The sequence below is a fragment of the Hipposideros armiger genome, unplaced genomic scaffold (assembly GCF_001890085.2).
Source record: "Hipposideros armiger isolate ML-2016 unplaced genomic scaffold, ASM189008v1 scaffold_262, whole genome shotgun sequence".
Classification (NCBI taxonomy): Eukaryota; Metazoa; Chordata; class Mammalia; order Chiroptera; family Hipposideridae; genus Hipposideros; species Hipposideros armiger.
In genome coordinates, this window is record NW_017731612.1 from 1095897 (window position 1) to 1111650 (window position 15754).

The 15754-nt window shown below is 54.2% G+C and overlaps 1 protein-coding gene across 10 annotated transcripts in view; it reads left to right on the top strand.

Annotated features, from left to right (window-relative positions):
* Nucleotides 1-15754, top strand: part of UGT8 (UDP glycosyltransferase 8) — a 52982-nt gene that overhangs the window by 803 nt on the left and 36425 nt on the right. For 2 of the 10 annotated variants that reach the window (XM_019656536.1, XM_019656533.1), the window contains exons 2-3: nt 1894-2019; nt 9547-9822. The exons of 1 other annotated variant lie outside the window; for it this stretch is intronic. The gene's annotated coding sequence lies outside the window, so the exon portion shown is untranslated. Of the gene's footprint in view, nt 1-603; nt 675-914; nt 1353-1893; nt 2020-2726; nt 2887-9546; nt 9823-15754 lie in introns of those variants that run through there. 7 more of the 10 variants (XM_019656535.1, XM_019656537.1, XM_019656539.1 and 4 more) reach the window with 7 other exon arrangements.

Consider the following 15754-nt stretch of genomic DNA (forward strand, 5'->3'; position numbering starts at 1 on the left):
CGCGGACCCCTGCGCGGCCCCTCACGAGCCCGGCGTGTGCGGGTCGGGCCCCGGGCGGCGCGGACTCTGCGGGGGGCGTGCCGCCGCCGCGCCCCGGGAAGCGCCCCGCCGCCCCGCGCCTCAGGGCCCGGCGATGGGGGGGCAGCGAGGGGACCCGCAGGCAGAGGCGTGCCCCGGGGTGACCGAGAGTCACGTCCCCCGCGCGCAGTGTGCGGCGGCCAGCCCTGCGTTTCGGGGTTCCGCCCGGACGCGGGGAGAGCCTCCGACCGCAGCGCCGCGCTCCCAGGCTCGGACGCGAGGTGCGCGGCCCCAGCGCCCGGCGCGCTGCTCCCTCTGTGTACCGCTCGTGTCCGAAAGTCTCCGCGCGGACCCCGTGGGCCCCCCGCCCGCGGAAGGACGGCTGGAAAGTGCTCCGTCGGTGCCTTCGTGTCGCCCTTTGTCCCCGGGGACTTCAGTGAGCTGGAGCGGGACGCGGCCGGCCGAGCCCAGGACAGAGGTACCGCCGGGAGCTCGGCCAGCGGCTCCCGCCCGCGGCCACGGCGGCGCCGCGCTCCCAAGGGAACGTGTCCCCCGGCGCGGGCAGCTCGGCCTCGGGCCGTGTCTCTGTAGCGGCTGCTCCGGGGCATTCCGGGGGAAATACACGCGTGTTGTGCGGGCTGCTCGCCGCCCGGAAGGTGCGTGACTCGGGTGCTGCGTGACTCGGTGCTGGCGTGCAGCCCGGGGCCCTGACACACAGGGAACGCTTGCGGGTGTGTCAGAACCCCGGGCAGGCCTGAGGAGAAACCATACTTCCAACTCTTTCTGGGTTCAAATCTCAAATTTCCAGAGCTTCATGCTTGTATTAATGCACATATCAGAATAAGGAAACCCATGAGAGGAAAGAGATGTAGAACAAGCTTTTTTTGTAAAATCTGTTTTTTGTGTGTGTGTGAAGAGTTGGACAGTTCACACTGAATTTCAATCACTTAAAACATTTCCCGGTACCTTGCCCGTACCCATCAGCGTCATTACCACTTACACGTTGATGACGAAGAAAGAACTGCCCTCTCAATCCTGAGACTCCTTGTCCAAGTTTTTATGTGCTCATTACTCAAGTAATACTGATTGGACACTTTAATTCACAGGAGATTTCCGGAGTACACCAGGAGAGTACAGGCTTTTGATTGGTTTTCAAAACGCAAAAGATCGCCTTTATTGGACACCGCCTGGGTTGTCGCTTATTCACATAAGCACGTTTTCCAAGTAGCTGACCCCTCACACCATTAATTACTGAAACTTAAAACAAATTAGCTGTTAAAACAGATAAGGCATTTCTAAACCTCACGCTCTGCTTGCTTGTTCCCCGGACATAAGTGAGTGTTTTGTTGGGCCGCCCTGACGAACATGAATTCGTAGATCACTGAATCGTGCTCTTCGCTGAGGTGTATAGAGCTGCTTTGTCTGTAGCAAATGGTCGGAGCCCACTGGGTGAAACTCTAGAATGGAGACAGAGCCGCTAGCCTTCTTTTATGGTTTTTCTGGGTCCTCTTTCTGTTACCAGCTATCACCTTCTGCTGTGGGCAGGCTGCGAGCGGCTCTGCTGCTCTGTTACCTGTGGGCTTCTTTCTGTGAAATGCTGTGGGCTGTTGCCCGTGTGAAGAGCTGTGGACTGTGTGACAGATGCTGCTGTCTTCATGCTTTATCTCTGGGCTGGGTCGTGAGCCAAAGGGCTGAGGGTCCAGAAGGGTGGCCTCTATAGAAGTGGTTTTAAGCCGTTTTTTGTTTTGCTTTTAAATTTTGTGTGTGAGCTCTTTAGAAGGGTGTCTTATTTTCAGGCAGTTCAATCTTCCGGAAAAGTCTTTGCTTTCCTGGGAAATTGAAGCGCCCTGAAAAGTGTTCCTTTTCCCTTGGCAGGCCCGGACTCTGGGAACGTGGGGGCTGTGGTAGCCACAGCACTGCTGCCCCTGGCAGCCACGAGCTGTTCGTGATGCTGGTAGCAGGAGCCGGTGTGATCTGATAGTCCTGCCGACCTCACTCAAGGTGAGAGCAGTCATTTCAGCACTGCTTCCATCCGGCCTATGGAGGAGCTGCACGACCAGATCAGTTTGAATAAAGTCATTTAATTCAGTCTCTAGACACTGGCAGCCGTAGCTTCCTAACCTGAAGCATTTGACAAACATGCTTTCATTCAGCAAACACTGATTGAAAGCCCACTGTGTGTTGGGCGCCGGGCCCCCGTGCTCGGGTGTGCAGACCCGGAAGGGCTCTGGGGAGATGGAGCTGAGAGCTGCGCAGACCCACAGGCTTCCTGGAGAGGGTGACACGGAAGACAGTCGTGGACTGGCTCTTTGCCGTCCCAGGGCCTGTGCCTCGTCTTCTGTAGGTCGTTTTAAAACAGGTGTGATGCAGTGGGTGGACACCCCTCCCGGCGGTCCAGATCCAGGCTAGCTCTGAGGGGGGTGAGTTGGGCCCAGCAGGCTGGTCCCGAGAGGGTGAGGACCTCACCCAGAGTGCTAGCAGGGAGGTGGTCACGGGGTTTGGTCACAGACTAGGACTAGGTGACCATGCGTGTGGCTGGCATAGGAGCATGGGACAGGCCCTACAGGAACTGCAGATGACACTGCAGTTCTGGACTTGGGAGTATGAAGTGTTACAGGAAGTCATCAGGAGACGAGTGCCAGACGGATCACCGCACAGAGCAGAGGGGTCAGGCTAGACGGGTGGGTGGGTGGACAGCTGGACGGATTTAGCCATTCTCAGCGGACAGGTGACTGTAAAGGAAGGAAGTCGATCGGGCCTCCGGGGCAGGCACAAAGAGGAAGAGGACCAAAGGCGGGGGCGCGCCGGACAGCCCTGTGCAGCCCTGGAGGGAGGCGCGTGTCGGGAAGTGACAGGCGAAGCGCTCAGGTGAGGGCATCAGGCTGTCCTGGGTCTGCCTCTGATGAGCCTGTGACCTTGAACTCAGAACTTGGTTCCCTCCTCTTCTACACGCTGAGGAGCAAAGCGCCTACCTGAGGGGCTGCTGGGAGGACCACGCCGTGTCCCGCTCGGTGCTGGAAGGCCACTGGTCCGTGGCCCTACATGCCCGCTGCTTCCGTGAGAAGCGGCGCTTAGATTTGGGATTGGGATGTTTGAAGAGAAGCTCACTTCAGCAATGCTTGATCTCAGGATTTGGGGACAGTGATTAAAAGATGCATTTAGGATGAGCATGTGATCTTACCCATAGCCTTTGGGGAAGAAGCCAGTAGGATGGGACAGCCGAAGGTTTTGAAGGGGGCAGAGCGGCTGTGGGAACAGTCCTGGAGGAGAGAGAGGGCGGGTGATGCCTCGGGGGCTCAGAGAGAGGTCCACTTCCTCAGGACAGGCCACCTGCCACCAGCCCCGAGGGGTCAGTTGCACATACATTGTTTATTTAACGCGTCTGGTAATCAAATCATAGACATTTTAAACGTCTTGCTGAAAGTATTTTTGGCATTGTGAGTTCTTTGAGTCGTTTCTTGGATAGTTTAATGAGGACAAAGAGTATTCACTTTAAAAGAATCTGAAAACAAAAACAAAACAACAAGATAGATATTAAAACTGAACAAAATAGAATTTGATATTTGATGATTCAGGAGGTACTTCCTCATCTTATGGGGTCTCAGAAATCAACTAAGGAAAGCAGTTATTAACCTGTGTAGACGGGGAAGAGTGACGTTTACATGTTTCTCTTAGCTGAGTCCACCATAGCAACATTTAAAAACTCTCCTCCTTTCCTCCTTAGGATTTTCTCTATCTGAATGAAGTCATGCTTCATTTTAGGGATAAACATCTAAATTTAGTGCTCCATTTTTATATGCGTATGAATTTTTGACTAATTGGTGGATGTTTGAGAAAATGTTTATGTGTAAACGGTTTGGAAAGCAGCCAACGATTGCACACTGTATGGCGCTGACTGCGTGGCTGGCTGTAAGGAGCATTGGTGATTAATGGATTACACTAATGTCTGTTATTCTTTTAGTTTAAATTAGTTTGCCTGTTTCAGTCATGCTTACCATTGTTTGCATAGCATTTAGAGAACTGCATCGTTTTGAGGACACCCAATAGTGTTTTTTGAGTAAAAGGGGATGAGATGTGGTTTTAAGGTAAACTGAAGACATTATGCATGTAGGTTTCAACCCTGAATGCTGTTCTTCACCAGAAGTTCTGTAGCCTGGCTCCTGGAGTCCGGACCGCTCTGGGAGGAGTTGCCTGGCGCCTTTTGCCCCTGGCCGACTCCCTCGCGGGGTGGGCACTGGGCTGTGCGGGACATTTCAGGGTCGGACTTCGTGCGGGTCCAGGCTGTGTGTCTACAGATCCAGTCCTACAGAGGTGACACTAGATGCGAGTGTCTTCTTTAGGGCAGCCTTCGGGCGTGCATACCCCGACCCAGACGGGCCTTCTGAGCTCCTGGGCGGAGGGCGCCCGGAAGGCTGGGCCAGCACCTGCCCTGTGGCCGGAAGTGTGTAAGGAGTAAAGCAGAAAGCACGTGTGGTCAGCAGCTCTTCAGAGACTGTGCGTTTTGCCCAAAGCTTTGTGCTGCTTACCTGAATTGTTAGTACCTGAAATAATCCCTTTGTTGGTTTTACTCGGAGGTGGTAGCATCGGTTTTCCTGGCCTTAGATACAGAAACGGGTCTGCAGGCATTCCCGGTCACTGAATAAAGTTACATCATCACCGGTTTGATAAACATTTGCTTGATTTGGAAGTGTTATTATACAAAATATGGTAAAATTAATTATTTTGCACTTTTCAGTTACATTCAGAAGAAATTTAATACTTGAAATATTTTCGAGACACCAAGTCCTAATTTTTTAGCTGTTACATTGGCTGTGACTTGCTTTAAAAAGTAATAACCGTGGTGCTGGTCTTCCTCTAGGTTTTAGTTTAAATAATATGTTCCCATGAATTTAAAAAAGTAAAAAAAAAAAAAAAAAGAAAAGAATAGAAAAGAAAGTTGAATTAAGTGTACTATAACATATTCTGGAAAAATTGTATAAAAATTCAGTTTTTGTAAATTGAATCATATTTTAGATTCATATTTAAATTTTGAAAACACCCGAAGAGAAAAAGGGCAAAATGTTAACACTTTATAAATACAGTTCATGGGGACACAGATACCTGTTGTGTTAATATTTATACGTCTGTGTGTAGTATATATTTTACAATGAAACGTGGACATATTTTATTGAAATATTTTACGGTGAAACATGTGGACAGTTATTGTCTAGCATATCATATTTTAAGGGCACCCAGAGAGTTGGCTGCTGAAAGCAATATTAGAGTAAATCTTCCTGTGAAAAGAATCCTGCTTTGATTAATCTGGTTTGCAAATTCTGATTTCCCTAGTCTGTTTAACAGACACACAAGCAGCCACCTCCAGGCTTGGGCACGCTTGGAATGCAGTGGCGCCCACCAGAATTTCCCAAACCCCGCCGTGACAATAAAGGCTTCATCTGATGCTCTCTCTCTCTTGTCGCTTATTCTGCCGAGAAGGCGCGGGCAGGAAGCACACCCCACCAGCAGTGGCCGAGCCGCTGGGGGCTGTGGGCTGCCTGCCCTCCTGCCCCAGGACCCGGTCAGGCCCCAGCCCTTCCTGGGTCCTGCCCGGGAAGCGGGTGCTTTCCATAGGTTTGCATCCTTCCCCCGCCGGCCCAGCTGTGCACACAGCCAGGGACATGGCTTGGAGAACTCGTCAGACGGGTTTGCCTGTCCCTTTAAAAGGAGCTTGTGGATAAGGTCAAGGGTGAAACTATTTTAGGGAATACTGATGCTAATCACGGACTGTTTTCTCCCGGTTTTGAAAATACTTCCTGGCACTTGTGAGAATGTATGTTGATGGGATAAAGTGAGAGTGAGGGAAACTGGCAGGAGAACTAAGAAATCGGGATGAGAACCAGGGGACGAGAACCGCCAGAAACAACAGTGGGAGAAAAACCAAGAGGAAAGGATCCGCTCTGTGTCCCAGTGGGCGTCCCGGGGGGCCAGCTGTACCCCACCCAGCAGGAAACGGCGGCGTGAAGCTGAAAATGCGGTTAATAAAACACAGACGCCTGTGGCCTTCAGCCTGCAAACTACAGGCCACCCTCCAGTCTGGCCGTGCTTTGCTGGGGACGTCCCTGGAAAATGCTGTGGTTGCATTGCACTCTGGCTTTAAATTCTCAGTTTCCCTACGGAACGGTGCAGTGTCACACTCAGCTTTAGCAGTTCCTAGCTCTCTTACTCGGACAGTCTGTCCTTTTGTCCTCATTCTGTCCTGAGCGCTGTCTGGTGTGTGGTCACGTGTCCCCACAGGACCGGGGGTCCAGGGCTCTTCTGCCAGCTCCAGAGGTCACCAGGACGCCTGAGGGATTTGGGACAGACCGCAGGTGCTGCTAGCACAGCGCGGGGACCAGAGCTGTCCGCCCGCTGAAGCATGACCGTGGCCGTGACCTTGACAGGCCCTCTGGTTCCCGCCACGCTCTCCTTCTCCCGCTGTGGCCCCCTGGCTGCCCTTCCTGGCATTCTTGTCCCCAAAGCTCTGCTCTCCTGTCTTTGTTCTGTCTCCTGGTTACTCGTGCTCATGGGTTGGATTTTATTTACAAACGGACGACTCTGGCTGAGGCCTCAGTGCTGTCTCGAGACCGCAGGGCCTGACCGCCTCACTGGCATCTGTCTCCATGGGAGGGACCTTGGTGTTTGGAGGCCAGCCTGTCCTTGTCCCCTTAGGTGGAGCTCGGTCCCTGGTCCATCACTGTCCTCATGAGCACAGCTCACACGCTGGGACTTCCCTTTCTTGCTGCGGCCCTGTCCCTTCACGGCCACACCAGTGCCCCTTCCTCACGTCCCTGTCCTTCGGTCCCTCCGTTGTCCCTCCTGCCTCGCCGGTTGTGTCGCCTTCACCTGGGAAATCTGGGATGGTCAGCCTGCCCTCGGGGCTGCCCCGTGTCCTCCTGCTGCCGCAGGCTCCACCCGCCCCTTGTGGCACTGCTAGGACCCCCAGCGCCACTGGCCCGCCGCCCCTCTGCCTGCTCAGGTCCTCGTCCTTCACACTTTTGTCACGAGTCCCTCTGCAGACTGCTGCCCCCAGTGCCTCTGTCTTTTCTCTGACTTCGATTTCTGTGTGTGTTGCTGATGCCTTAACGCTTGTTGCGTCGCGTCTCCCTCTGGGGAGTGTCAGCTCCCAGAGGTGGGTCTCAGGCATATGTCCCCACAGCGCCCAATGTGCATGGTGGCTCCTGGTCGCCGGAGGCAGCCGGGCAGCTCAGCTCTGGAATGTTCTGTATGTACATGGTGATTCGGTCCTTTGGTGCGTTCCAGAACGAATCATTCAAACTTGGAATGTTTCCTTATTTTGTTTCAAAGGAAATGTCCTGTGTTGGAGCAGGACATCTTACAGAGACGGCTGTGTCATTTAGTCACACAGGGAGAAGTTTACTCTGACAAAGGTCACACTGTGAGTCCTCTGAGCTCTTTACTAGAAAATTACAACAGCTGAGTACGTTTTCTCCTTAACTTTCCCTGGGCTTCTAATAGGTGGAGGTGCAGGTGACTCCAGGTCAGGCTGACGGAAGGGGATGGTGACAGAACGCAGTGCATTCAGCCTTCCTCCTGGGTTTATATTTGGCTCTACTGTGCCAGCTGCCAGGAGACACTGGCGGGAGAAGAGGCTGCCTGCACGGGTTTGAGGGCCTGACCCGGGCGTCGCGCCCCCCAGAGCTCTCTGCGGGTGCGTTGCCAGCCCCGGCCTGGGGGGCCCTTCCCCTGCTGTGGGAGCTGACCACGTCAGTGGCTCTCACGTCCCCTCTGGGCAATGGGTGTAGGGGAAACACATTTTAAGAAATCACTTCAGAGATAAAAACAAAGTAAACAGATCAGGTAAGACTGTTAAGAAGGGATGCCTGACTGTGGTTTGCCCGTTTTAAGTAATTCTTGAGGGCACTGAGAGGTGGCTGTGTTACTTGGATCCGTGAGACTGTATCTGAGCATATGCTTCGAATAGGCTTTCTGTGTTACACGTAGAATACACAGAGGCGAGGTGCTCTGCCCGCCCTGCGCCTGCCTCCTGCGCCCCCTGCCCTGCCCCGTATGCCGTCCACCCTTCTGGGGATAGGTCCCTGCCTTCGGGAGGGACCTCAGAGGACACCTCCTGGTGACTCCAAACTGGCCACCACGAGCGTGGGAGCTGGACGCTGCACTCACTTGTCCTGTGTGGTGACTGTCCAGCCTCTCCATGGGCCTGAAGTGCCTTGTTTCTCATCATTGTTGTCACCAGTGAAGACAAGTCTGTTTTCCATGGTGCCGCCCTGAAATGCACTCCCGCCACGAGTCTGCTGGAACCGTGCTGCCTGGAAGGGAGGGTCGCAGGAGGGGCGTGTAGAGCAGTATGTGGGCTTCCTGGAGGCCTGCACAGTGTGTGCCTGTAACGTGTAAGAGCCGCGTCAGCTGGTCAGTCAACACGCAGCCCAGACATGGCCGGACTCACTGCCCGAGAGCCTGGTGCACAGCCTGAAAGCTGCTCAGAGGTGTGAGAACATCGGTGTGAGGCTTTTCTGAGACGGCTGCTGTGGTTCCTGATATCGCAGGGTTCCCAAGCAGCCCACCTGTCCTCTGTGCTGGGACAGCCCTTCGGAGGGTTTTCCTGGGGTGCAGACTGGATGGCTTATGGGAGTAGGACCCAGTGAGTGACTCCGAGTCGCTGCATGATGCCAGGCAGCCACCCCGGAGACTGTCCCTTTCTGCAAATGAGGGGGTTTGAGCTCAGCACCTTTAGTTCTTAAGTTGGGACTCTGATTTATCTTCTAACTGAAAATACACATGTAAAAAAAATATTGGGTATCATTTTGGAACAAATACATGACCTAGCAGTGTTGAAGTATATTTGCATCGTGTTTGCAAGATAAGGAGGATGGCATGACATCAGCACTCGTCTGGGCTTGCCCCACTGTGTGAACCTGGTGCAGGAGGACGCCACGTGACACTGTAGTGACGGCCAGGGGGCCGGAGAGGCGCAGCGTCCCTGCAGGACCAGCCTGCCGGCCTCCCTCTGGGGTAACGTGACGACCTGCTTTATCTGACACCCCTAACAGCCTTCCCCGGGTGACCATGGGACAGCAGCGCGAAGTCCGCTCACTCGGGAACGTTGAAGAGGGAAGTAGCCACAGGTCCGGTTTTGTTTCCTGGTTACATTTGGCCGGACACTTCTGGTCTGAACACGTGTTTGTGACATCACGGGGAGTTGATCCTGTGACTCGATCACATTAGTGGAGGTAATATTGGAAATTCACTTAAACTGGAAAGTAAGGAAAACTGGAGAGTAAGGAAAGGGTGTTATGGTGAGGAGGAATCAGTGCCTGGTCCCCTGTGACCGGGCACAGTTCTGAAGCCACTGCGTCCTGCGTCACGGTGCGCCCCTGAACCTGTCTCGCTGTGGGAGAAGCAGAGGACTTGGTCTGCATTTCCTCCACATCCAGCAGATAGAACCCTAATAACACAGAGTTACGAAAAGTCCTAACGAGACAGTTTAAAACATTAGTGAAGCATTGGCTTTCTTTTCTTGTTGATTTACAGAAAGCATATACCTATCAGAACTTAAAGCCTCGCACAACCCCAGCTGTATGATTGATGACACTCCTCACTTGTTTAAGGATGAGGTCAGAGTCGAAACAAAGCGTTTCCTTCTTTGCTGAATGCCAGTCGCAGGACGTGGATGCCTGGAGACGAGTGGTACCCAGGTGGCCTGGGGAGGAGGGGGCAGCAGGAGCGCCCCACATTCTTCTGTCCATGTTCTGGCTCCATCTCTGGTTGTCTGTCTGTATCCGAAATGCATATATATTCTGAAACCAGGTATGTAATAAAGATTGAAAGTGTTGAATGCCCGTTTTCTTTGTCAAAAAGGAAAATGGCACGTCTCGAAACTGCATACTTCCATCCCCATCAGTGATGCTGAGAGTGGTCCGTGGACCAGCAGCTCCAGCGCGACGTGGGGTTTGTTAGAAACACAGATTCGCGGGTCTAGAGCCAGGAGCTGGTCAGGCCCGCAGGTGTGCTTTACGAGCTCCAGGGGCGGTTCCGACGCTGGGGTTTCAGCACCGCTGACCCGTCACACTCAACCCAGGCGGTTCAGTTCTCCCACGTGATGAACAGGTGTCCCTCATCTTAGGACAAAAGAAGAATTCAGTGTAGATTTCAAAATGCTTTCCTGGTTAGCTCTTATAACCTGAACTTACAATATTGCGTTTTACTTACTGACTGGTTGTTTAGGTGGATTCAGGTATTCTCAGCTTCGTTAACACAAACTCGTCTAAGCTCCTCAGTGTATAAAAGCCATTTGATGACTGTGACTGTGTAATGTTATTATCACCTGGTGGGCGTGAAAAATAGGGACATGCTCAGACCTGGGCCTCCTGTCCCGAGTCCCGAGTTCATGGGACCCTTTGGTGGCTGGTTTCCAGGCCCCCCTGGCGATCTCAGGCTCTCGGTGGTGATTGGCCAGTGCAGCTGGTGGCGCCCAGAGCCGGCGGGGGGGGGGGGGACTGTGCTGGAGGGCGGCGCACCTGCTACATGTCGGGCCCTACAAATCGTACGTGAAGTTTTGTCCTTATTTGAAGCAAATTGTCTTTTGTGTGGTTAAAAACACCTGGTTTTCTGGTCGCTTACAGGTTCTGTTGGCTGGTTGTCTGGTCATAGATCATTTTGTTCCCTTCATCCCCCACCCCTTTTAGTTAGGAATCCTCCTTACCACCCCACATCCCCGGAGGGAATAACCAGGGCCCCACTCCAGGCACGCTGAGTGGAATTTGCATTTCCACAGAGTCCTATGAAATTTGTCTTCACAGGAAAGAGTCTGTAACATACAGTTTAAAATCGAGGTGAATTTCATTTTCTTGTTTGTTTTTCGTTTCTTAGCATCCATATTCTGAGTCTTAACGACTTTTATGAACTAAACCGTATCAATCTCGTTGAACCCACTCTCCAACCCAGTTTCGGGGAGTTGTAGAAACGGAAGGAGTCTTCCAGACCCTCTAATTTAATGTCTTCATCTGGCAGGTGAAGGAGGTTCGGTCAGAGGAATTCTTTGGCGTGGCCTAAATTAGGGAGGGATTTTGGGGACCCACAGATGCTGCGTGTCACACATTTTTATGTTTCCTTTCATTACGGGGACTTCACTCAAGGGCCATTTAAGATGATACTGTCTTCATAATTTAAACAGCCTGAAATGTGAGCTGCCTGCACAGACAGTGTCAGGTTACCCAAATATGACACATATCCAAACTCCACAATTTTAAATACATTGACACTCACTTTAATTATCTCTCTAACGTGATGTTGATCATACGTCACAAATACACTCATTTTCAAATTGGTGTATAATTTATGTAATTAAGCTAAGTGACAGTGGGCGCGTTGGGTGTGTAACATGAAACTGGACGGAAATGGAACGACACTGCCGTGTCCTTGCGCTGCGCATGTGTCCCCGCGGCGCAGGGACCTTGTAGCAGGACCGTACGCGTCCTCTGGGACTGCTGACTGCGGGTGCCCCGTCTCCAGCAGTGTGGGCGCCGCGCTCTTCTGAGTCCCCAGGACCACTGAGCTGCAAGTCGGGTCCTTCTGTGTCAGACCCACACTGGAGGGGTCCGTGCTGGACGCCTGGCCCTCAGCCGGGGCTGGAATTGCAGGTGTCCAGCTGCTCGGTACCCTGCACAGTGCGGCCTCTGCAGGGACCCTGGAGGCTGCCTGGATGCACCGCGGGGCGGGGGTCAGGGGGTGACCAACTGTGTTTTATGTAGTTGACATTAGGCACTGTCATCAAGCATCATGCGGGCATGTATTGTGCCCACAGTGCTGAGTGCAACATCTGCTGGGACCCCTGTACCCACTTTCCTGTTCCTGTCCCGTCCCCTCCTGATGACTTCTTGGGTGACATCTCACCTGGCCTCACCACAGACACCAGCCGTGTGGGGACATGCTGGGTGCTGCTCGCCTGTCCTGGGGGTGGGGGCAGCCTGTGACCCTGGCGCCGGTCAGCGTCCCTGTGCTGAGTGCAGTTTGCAGTGACATGGCTGATGGCTTGCTTCTGTCAGTGCATCGTGTAAGCACAGTTCTGCTTGTGTAGAGCTCCTAGAAACTCATGTCACCCTGGGGTCCCTCACAGTGGCACCTCGGTATAAATGGTGTAATACAAATCATATTTTCCATCAGCCCGTCAAACGGTTTTGCTTTTAGACAAAAAACCCACAATAATGAGAAAGCAAAAGTGACTGTTAGACGTGCCGAGTCACAGCTGACACGTGGCTTTGGGTAATTTATTCTGAGATTTGTGGAGGGGGCTGGCTTCCCCCTCAGGGCATGTTGCAGTTGTTTCTGCAGGAAACTGGGCACTTCCTCACCAGCCTCGTACGTTTCTTAACTGGTTCGAAACCATCCACGTACTGAGGTGGCCGACGGAGAACCCGAGGTACTGTGTTTGTTTTCTAACCGCCAGCAGCCAGCGCAGCTGAAGTGGCCAGACGACTGCCGGGCCCCCACTTCCCCCAGGTGGGGGAGCCTTGGCTCCTAGGAGGCCTTACTCGTCTAATGTTCTCGCCCCAGTCGAGGTTCCCCAGCTAACAGTGTGGGTTCAGGGTGCCCCGGCTCAGTAGCTTTCTTGCAAATAGACTGGTAATTAGCTGCAGACACAAGCTGCTGCCTGCATGTGAAACACACGCTTAGAACCGGGCCGCGGACCGCGTCTGGCAGCCAAGCCGAGCCCCTCAGTCTGCCCGGGCCGTACATGTCAGCCAGGCTTCCTTTCTGTGTCACCTGGTGGACGCAGGTGAACCATGGATGGGCTGAAGCTGTGGTGTCCTCAGCCGCCCCCTCCCGCCCTGTGCCCCTCTGCAGGTGGGCGCAGCGCTGTGTCCTTTGTGTGCACTCGAGGTGCCCGGGGTGCAGGAACGCAGGGCGTGCGCTCTCAGGGGCCCCTGCTGGCTGCTGCTGCGAGTTAGCCTGCCAGCTCAGAGCCACGGGAGGACCAGCGTGTCCGCTGTACCCTGGACTCCCACTTCCACACTTAAGTCCAGTGTCCTGAGTTCTGGGCAAACCCGGCGGGGGGCGGAGACACTGGAAACCCCAGTGGCTTCAGGCAGGCCGCAGGTCTGGGTGCTGAGCGCCGGGGCCTCGGTGTGTGTGCTGCCCCTTTCGGCCTCGTGCCGTGTCCAGGTGTTAATCACTAGCATGTCCACAGGGCAGCCAGTGGGAGGGAGGCTGAGAAGTGAGGCCTCTGGCACGGACGAGCGTGCACACGCCGCCTCTGCAGCGTCCTGTGCCCACGGACACGTGTGCGGCCAGGAGTGGCTTGGCAGAGGCTGGTCGCTTTGGCTGTGAGCAAGCTGAGTGAAGGGTGCCATTGCCAGAAGGGGGTACATGCCGTGCCCACGTGTGCCATCTGGCCAGTCCCAGGTGCTGTCCATCCCCGTGCTGCGTGGTGTCACGCTGACCCTCTCGTGACTTGGCCGTGTACCACAGGGCTGTGGGTGCTGTTTCCTGAACTGAGTGCAGGCACAGGCATCATTTGTAAGACAGAGGAGAAGGGGTGGCTGGTGCGAAACGAAACCCACGGAGTCCATGAAGTTTGGGTTTTGTTCAGCTCCCTGGCCGTGGAGTGGCTGGCGCCAGGGCGCAGAGGCCCCTGAAAGGCCTGGGGGGCGGTCAGTGGTGTCCCCTGTTAGAGAGAGGCCCCGTCACATGAGTTCTGGGAAGAGGGCATGTGTGGGCACTTACGGCAGTTTGGGGGCAGTGGTGGTGGCCTCGGGCAGGCTGGCATCACCTGGGGAGTGAGTGAGGCCCGGCAAACAGAGAGTGATGTTGCGAAGGCTTCAGGGCCGTGGACCCTGAATGAGTGTGAATGTCACCGCTTCTGGAAGAAAACATCAAAAATCTGGAAAACGTGAATAGGGAAAGAAAACAAGTCACTTGCCTTGACAGCACACGCTGACAAGTGACAACAGTCGGACTTGTCTCCTAGTCATTGATGCCCACACGTACGTGCATCGTGTGTGCGGTTCGTGTCTCGCTTTCCCAGCGTTTTCTCACAGCGTGGTTTCGGTGGCCCCGCATGTTGTGTTGTGAGACGCTGTCGGTTCCTCTGCCCTCTGCTGCCGGGGTCAGTGTTTCCGGAATGTCCACCGGTGGACGAGGCTGCAGTGACCGCCTCTGTGCGGCCCTGTCGGTGGTTCTGATTTACGCACTTTCAGAGCGCTTTCCGGACCAGTGTCCAGTCGTGCCACCTGCCAAAGACAGTGCCGCACCTCGGCGTGGCCTGAGGCTTTCGTTGAAAACGCCCCTGCCAGTTTGACAGAAGAAAACCTTCCTTTGCCCCTTGGTTCAGCCACTTCTTCTCAGGCTCTGTACTGGCCGGGGGACATGCTGGGCCTCAGGGCTCCGTGGCTTGAGGGGGTGGAGAGGAATCTGCCCGCCTGGAACCTGCAGAAAAACAGCCAGTCTGTGAGCCTCAGAGGGAACGCGGAGCCCTGAGCGGCCTGGCGGCGGGGACAAGGACAAGCAGGCAGCGTGGAGAGCGCGCAGGGAGCCTGTCCCGGGCGAGACCTAGCGCGGGGAGGGAGTGCAGTGAGGCCGGATGCTCAGGTGCAGGCCTGGGGCCCTGTGGGCCGTTTTGTCGGGCGCCGTCATGGTGTCTCAGTGAGCGCGGCCTCAGCTTTCTACTTGGCAGAAGCGGTCCCGACTCCAGAGCTAGCCCTGCGGCGACGACACGCTCCTGGTGATGGTTTGGGTGTGAGGTGGAGACCCGGGGACGGAGAGTGGTGTCACACACGACTGAAAACGTCCAGAATCTTCTGTTGTGCAGTAAATGGTCCAGCATGTGTCTAGCGGAAGCCTTCCCCCATTCCTCCTGGCTTGAATGCTTTATCCCCGTCCGGTCCTTAAGACAGGTCTTCATCAGCCCTGCAGAAACGTACTGTTAGTTGCTTTCTAAAAATTATTTTTTTCTCCATTTTATTTTCTCTTTTCCAGTCAAATGTCGGTGCATTGATCACTCATGTCTGCTAACTTTTCTCTCCTATTTTCTATATTTTTGTAGAGATTTCCTCCCCTTTTTTTTGACAATCATTTAGAAAGTTCAATTATATCTTACTTTTGCTCTTTTTCAGAAGAGAGTTTTGTTGATTTTTGGTTTTTTGTTTCATGGTTATATCTTCCCAAAGACACGGATTTGAACTTGTTAAACTCTTATTTCCTTAGTTACCTCCTACTTGGGTCTGTCTGGGGGTTTGTGGGTGCGGCCTGTGCAACAACTCGGCTGTGCCGCCCCCATGCCCACATTGGTGGCTGTACCCCAGTCATCTGTTCTGACCCCTCCACAGGCGGGTCTCCCACTCTGGGTAACTGACCTGCATTGTCGTTTCTGGGGTCAATGCAGCCGCCCCCCGGTGGGTGAAGCGGGGACCGCGGGCCCTCAGAGCGCTCAGCCCTGTCCCAGCCCAGTGCTCCTTTGCCCAGGCCGTGACTGTCACCTTCACGGTCCCCTCAACAAGCTCTTCTCGGCATTTGTTTTCTAGAGATGTGTCAGAAACGCCTCCCGTGGCGACAGAGCCCTGCCCCTCCCTCCTCGTGCCCATCCTGACATGTTTCTTGCCTCCTCTGCTCTGTGCTGTCCCCTCGATGGAGCTTTGGGATCAAAGGCGGGGCCTGGTGCTGGGTGGGCCGTCCTGCCCGGAACCCGCTCCGGATGTTGCATTCCCAGTAGTATTTCACAATTATTGGTCAAGTCTAATAATAT